Below are 7,220 nucleotides of genomic sequence, written 5' to 3' on the forward strand. Positions count from 1 at the left end.
TTTGCAGCTCAGTCTTCCACAAAACCTAGAACAAACACTGACAGGACAGAAAAGTGAGATTGATTCTCAGTCTTAGCTCTATTAGTCCAAATGTCATTTTATTGTGAAAATCTGCTCCTGTTGCAGCCTTTCCTGCCTGCTTCCTGACAGGTGGAGCTGGGACTCATTCCAGGGAACAGCTCACCTGTGTCAGAGGTTTCTCTCCAGGCGGAGAGAGACGCACTTCTCTGTCACCTCTTTGGACTGTCTGAAGAAACTGTAAGTTGCTGTTTGATACTTTAACATCACGTTAGTCTTTGGTCTCTTCAGGGTTAGTTTCTGGCTCTGTGATGTTAAATATCATGTTTCTACTTCACTTCTTATTTCCTGAGAAGGTGTTGAGGACTCTTGTCGTGTTGAAGATAAATCTCCATGTTGGTGATTTACTGGAATCAAACAGCTGATCTTTATTTCCTTTCTCCAGCTGTCAGAAAACAAACGCTCGTCTCCATCAGAGTAAAGTCAGACACAGCACAACTCTAATGGTTCTGATAACAGGATCAAGGTGTGTGTGTGTGTGTGTGTGTGTGTGTGTGTGTGTGTGTGAGAGACACAGCACAGCTCTAATGGTTCTGATAACAGGATCAAGGTTCGGCTTTATTGTCATTATACAACACAATTGTCCAATGAAATGCAGTCGTCATTTACAGCGAGCAGTGGGGGTTAATAAGTTACTTAGGTAATTTATATTTTACAGTTTTTTACAATCACTTTGGCACTAATTTCAGAACCTTGACGTCATTCTTCAAAACTCTAGACACAAAACTCACAACCAACGATCAAAATACACATTTTTCAAAACTCTAACACTTGTTTCAATTGCTTGGATACGATCCACATAAACCAAAGATCAGCTGTTCATTTAACAAAGATCAGCTGTTCAATATGACACAACTTAACATCAAAGTACTACTACTTCAAAAGGCAATCCACACATTACATTTCAGATGACTGTCTATTCATTTCATTACAATCATCTAACTATCAATCGATACAACTGATCAAAATGATGAGTACCTGTTGCAGTACTCTTAATGTATAGTTGTACAGACAAACAATACTCCATGTTTAGATCATGAACGTTTCAAGATAACCAGATTCATTGTCACCAGTTAGTGTGGAGCATGAACCAATCAGAATACAGTATCTATGGATGTAATATTTCATCATCATTCTTTACTGTAATGTACTACTGTTTATCAGACACTGTTTCTATGGTCCCATGTACTACTACTGTAATGTACTACTGTTTATCAGACACTGTTTCTATGGTCCCATGTACTACTACTGTAATGTACTACTGTTTATCAGACACTGTTTCTATGGTCCCATGTACTACCTCTGAGACTATTTACAGTATTGACAGTACTGCACTGTATGCATGCAGGCCCTTGGAATTTCTTGTCCAATTCTGCCAACTCGTTACTGATGATTGATATATATATAGCAGTTGTATATACTGCTCAGTGGCCAGCAGATCAGACTGTGGTAGTACTGGGCAGCTTCCAGTATGAATGTGATCAGATCAGACTGTGGTAGTACTGGGCAGCTTCCAGTATGAATGTGATCAGATCAGAGTGTGGTGGTACTGGGCAGCTTCCATTATGAATGTGATCAGATCAGACTGTGGTAGTACTGGGCAGCTTCCAGTATGAATGTGATCAGATCAGACTGTGGTAGTACTGGGCAGGTTCCAGTATGAATGTGGTCAGATCAGACTGTGGTAGTACTGGGCAGCTTCCAGTATGAATGTGATCAGATCAGACTGTGGTGGTACTGGGCAGCTTCCAGTATGAATGTGATCAGACTGTGGTAGTACTGGGCAGCTTCCAGTATGAATGTGATCAGATCAGACTGTGGTAGTACTGGGCAGCTTCCAGTATGAATGTGATCAGACTGTGGTAGTACTGGGCAGCTTCCAGTATGAATGTGATCAGACTGTGGTAGTACTGGGCAGCTTCCAGTATGAATGTGATCAGACTGTGGTAGTACTGGGCAGCTTCCAGTATGAATGGGGAACTGTGTGAATGTGATCAGGTCGTCGTTGCAAATGAGAATTTGTTCTCCATCGAATTACCTGGATACTGTAAATAAAGGTTACATACAGTAAATAAATATATATATTATATATACTCGGACCACATTGGTCTGTAGTATTCTCTCTACTACTGCAGTACTTTTACAGGGATGTATTTGTATGTAGTACCATAATGAAACATGTATCACCTGTTTTGTATTATAATATTTAATGATAGTATGAGCGATGACCCAGTGAAACTACGGGTATCTTGTGTGTGGCTGATCTGAAGTAACGGTTCAGTGGTATTTCACCATAAATTAGTTTGTTGAACCAATGATTGTGCAAGATGTATTTAAAGATATGAATGAATGATGTCATGTTGTGAACATTGGACATCCTGTTACAAGAGATGACCGTTCTGAGTCTAGAGTTTTGAAAAATGACGTCAAGGTTCTGAAATTAGTAGCAAAGTGATTATAAAAAACTGTAACACTCTTCTTCATCAACTCTTCTTCATCAACTCTTCTTCATCAACTCTTCTTCATCACCTCTTCTTCATCAACTCTTCTTCATCAACTCTTCTTCATCACCTCTTCTTCATCAACTCTTCTTCATCACCTCTTCTTCATCAACTCTTCTTCATCAACTCTTCTTCATCAACTCTTCTTCATCAACTCTTCTTCATCACCTCTTCTTCATCAACTCTTCTTCATCACCTCTTCTTCATCACCTCTTCTTCATCACCTCTTCTTCATCACCTCTTTGGACTGTCTGAAGAAACTGTTAGTTGCTGTTTGATACTTTAACAACACGTTAGTCTTTGGTCTCTTCAGGGTTAGTTTCTGGCTCTGTGATGTTAAATATCATGTTTCTACTTCACTTCTTATTTCCTGAGAAGGTGTTGAGGACTCTTGTGTTGAAGACCAGAGAGCTGTCTGCAGCAGTTAGTGTCGGTCGTTGTATTCACTGACAGGACTGATGTGGAGACAACATGACTCAGCTCTTTTATTCTCTCACTAAATCAACTAATATGGAACTGCGTCACTATGAGCTGGCACTCCTCCAACAGGAACTAGTGTCTCTTCTTTATGATGCAACTTTGGGTTCAGATTCATTAACATGTTATTAGTAGTGTCCTAATCAGGACACTCTACCAATAGAGTAGGTGGAGACCACTCTCTCAGCAGTCATTTGGTGCAACAGTGGCGAGAAAAACCTTCTGACGTCTAAATTCCTGCCTTCAGATATATTAGTATGCACACATTTAAATGGTGTATGTTTCCCCAGAATGAAGCATTAGCTCGACTCTCTTCTACATCTCCTCGTCTTAATCCACATGAAAACATCCACTGGACCACACGGTGGAAGTTTAACTATTTACTTTTACACAAGAATAAACAGACCATGATTAGAATAAAGGAATGTAGTACTACAAAGTACAACATGTGACCACTGAACTACATTCAGACACAGCATCTCTGAGCTGGTGGTGACATCATGGCGTCCTCTGGTGACATCAGCAGGAACTACAAGCAGAGCTCCACCAAACATATTCACACATTAAAACATGTTTACACCTTTTATTAGTTTCATTTCTATGTTTTTATCTTACACACTCACCCCACTTTAAATTACACTTTATTACATTTTATGTATTTATTTGGTAATACTTAATCAATGAACACTTTTTTTAACACAATGTATTATTTACTTGAAAAATGAAGTAGTAACTACCATGTAGTGTATGTGTGTATGGTTCATGTGCAGAGTAGAGCTGTGTTTGCACAGCGCGGTGGACAAGAGTGGACAGAACAGACTGAAATATCAGTTTCTACATGTTTAAGCCTGTAGAACAGGTAGGTGGGTATTGATAAGTAGTGACTCTTTAATCATGGAGGTTTTATTGTAGGCTACTTACAGTAACGAGTGTAGTGTTCATCTGCGCCATCGGTGGTAAATAATCCTGGGTATCGTTTCCAGTCAGTTACATGTGCTGCGTGAAGTAGCGCACACACCTCGGCCCTGCTGTGTGTGTGTATAATAAAATTAAATTAACATTATGCAAAATTACATATTTTTTATTGAAAAGCGTAACCTTTTCTTGAAGGACAAACCATAAACTCCCTTTCACCGAATATTTGCAGCTCAGTCTTCCACAAAACCTAGAACAAACACTGACAGGACAGAAAAGTGAGATTGATTCTCAGTCTTAGCTCTATTAGTCCAAATGTCATTTTATTGTGAAAATCTGCTCCTGTTGCAGCCGAGCTGGGACTCATTCCAGGGAACAGCTCACCTGTGTCAGAGGTTTCTCTCCAGGCGGAGAGAGACGCACTTCTCTGTCACCTCTTTGGACTGTCTGAAGAAACTGTTAGTTGCTGTTTGATACTTTAACAACACGTTAGTCTTTGGTCTCTTCAGGGTTAGTTTCTGGCTCTGTGATGTTAAATATCATGTTTCTACTTCACTTCTTATTTCCTGAGAAGGTGTTGAGGACTCTTGTGTTGAAGACCAGAGAGCTGTCTGCAGCAGTTAGTGTCGGTCGTTGTATTCACTGACAGGACTGATGTGGAGACAACATGACTCAGCTCTTTTATTCTCTCACTAAATCAACTAATATGGAACTGCGTCACTATGAGCTGGCACTCCTCCAACAGGAACTAGTGTCTCTTCTTTATGATGCAACTTTGGGTTCAGATTCATTAACATGTTATTAGTAGTGTCCTAATCAGGACACTCTACCAATAGAGTAGGTGGAGACCACTCTCTCAGCAGTCATTTGGTGCAACAGTGGCGAGAAAAACCTTCTGACGTCTAAATTCCTGCCTTCAGATATATTAGTATGCACACATTTAAATGGTGTATGTTTCCCCAGAATGAAGCATTAGCTCGACTCTCTTCTACATCTCCTCGTCTTAATCCACATGAAAACATCCACTGGACCACACGGTGGAAGTTTAACTATTTACTTTTACACAAGAATAAACAGACCATGATTAGAATAAAGGAATGTAGTACTACAAAGTACAACATGTGACCACTGAACTACATTCAGACACAGCATCTCTGAGCTGGTGGTGACGTCGTGTCTTCTGTTGTCTGTTGTCTGTCCTGTCCCTGGTCTGTCTTAAAGGCTCTCCTTTAAGTAGTAATTGTACTTTATGTGTAGTCTGTAATGTGTGTGCACTAAGTGTAGCCTGTCTCGTTTATCGTTTTTTATATAATGTCGTTTATATATATTTTAAATGTGTAACACTATTTGATCCACGGTGAAACGTTGTTTTGCTTCACTATATACAGTATATATATATATATATATATATATATATATATATATATATATATATATGATATATAGTATATATGTACTATGTATATATACAGTATATATATATATATGATATATATACATGTACATGTCTGTATGTTACTATATACAGTATGTATATATACTATATATATATATATATATATATATATATATATATATATATATATATATATATATATATATATGGATGAAATGACTATTAAAGCCGTTCTTACCTGTTAACTGTCAGTCTGTGTGTTACTATATATATATATATATATATATGGATGAAATGACTATTAAAGCCGTTCTTACCTGTTAACTGTCAGTCTGTGTGTTACTATATATATATATATATATATATGGATGAAATGACTATTAAAGCCGTTCTTACCTGTTAACTGTCAGTCTGTGTGTTATTATATTTGATAATGCTGCTCCTCTCTGAGCGGTTCCTCTTGTTTCCTGTTTAAAGTTTACTTTCACTTTCCAGAGTTTGTGACGCAGCTTTTTCTCTCCGTGTGGAGCTCCAGCTGAAGGTAATTTAACTCTCATGTAATGTTTTAATATATATAGAGATATATATATATATAATGTCTGTAATGTTTGACTGGTGAACTCCAGCTGTGGTTAGTTTGGTTTAAGAGCAGAAAGCTGCAGAGAAACCATCTCAACTGGACTTGTGATGATTACAACTGGCGTCTTCACAAAGATCCGCCGCCATGTTGTGTAGGTATCTGGGAGTGTTACTGTCTTGTAGATCCTTTATTTCTTATGAGAAACACATCAGACATTTCCAGTGGCGTTTTGCGTGTCTGTGTGTGTGAGAGAAAGCAGAAAATGACGTTTTTTACTTCCTGTGGCCAATCAGTGAAAAGTTAACTTCCTTGTAGATGCCTTTTGAAATTTGAAGTAACCTCTCTGTAGCACTGCAGTGCTTGTATGTAGCTCGCTGGTTTTCAGGGACACTTTGTGATGTATAAAAAATGAACTTGACGTGAGAATGTCCGCAAAGTCTTTTCTGGCTCCGTAACGTGGAGAAGTCTTTATGAACAGGCTTCCTTGCGACAAGCAAATAGAATAGTTAGCGACACGTCTCACGTCCTGCACGCAGAGGACGAGCTGCTGCCCTCCGGTAGGAGGGTTACAGTTCCTCGCTGCAGACTTAACCGTTAAAAACTCATTCATCCCAGTGTCTATTAAGCTTCTAAACAGCCGCAAGTAAAAGGCAGAATGACGATGGAGATATGTAATTGTTGTATTTGTGATCTCTCTTTTTTAATTTAATTTATTTCTATGTTTTGAGTAATGTGTATCGCATGACACCGTGTTGGGTTTTTATACACCATCAGGACCATAGTACGGCCTGTGGTATAGTATTGTGCAGTATTTGTTGTTTGTACATGCTGTCTGTGTTCATTTGTTTTTACTATGGCTAAGGCATTAGTTTTCCCTAGACACATTTCCCTTGATGTGTGACAAAAAGCTAATCTTAATCTTGAATTCTAACTGAAAAGTGCTGAAAATCACCAAAGATCACAAAATAAAGTTTCCACTACAGTTACTGGCAGACGTCTGTGACGTTGTCTATGAAAAAACCTAATTATAGCCGCTGATACTCCATAAAAGTTTGATCATCTTTCACACTATCAACCGTTTAATTTGCAGACTACGTAACCTCTGTTAAACATGAAGACGGGAAATAAATGATGAATCCACTTAGAACATACTTCCAGTCATCCTCTGGAGTTCCCATAGATGAAATATCTTACAGGCAACAGAAAGATCGGCACGGAAAATGCAATAGTGTCTGTGAGTCTTTAGTTGCTGAGGCTCAGACATCCATGGTGT

The 7,220-nt window shown here is 38.6% G+C and overlaps 1 long non-coding RNA gene across 1 annotated transcript; it reads right to left on the reverse strand.

Moving 5' to 3' along the window:
• Positions 1-4,421: 4,421 nt before the first annotated feature.
• On the reverse strand, positions 4,422-7,214 carry LOC144514961 (uncharacterized). The gene is made up of 3 exons (XR_013501645.1): positions 7,100-7,214; positions 5,764-6,184; positions 4,422-5,027 (listed from the first exon to the last, which is right to left on the reverse strand). It is a non-coding gene; the product is annotated as an uncharacterized LOC144514961 (long non-coding RNA).
• Between the last annotated feature and the right edge of the window lie 6 nt (positions 7,215-7,220).

Source organism: Sander vitreus, unplaced genomic scaffold (genome assembly GCF_031162955.1).
Source record: "Sander vitreus isolate 19-12246 unplaced genomic scaffold, sanVit1 ctg815_0, whole genome shotgun sequence".
Lineage (NCBI taxonomy): Eukaryota > Metazoa > Chordata > Actinopteri > Perciformes > Percidae > Sander > Sander vitreus.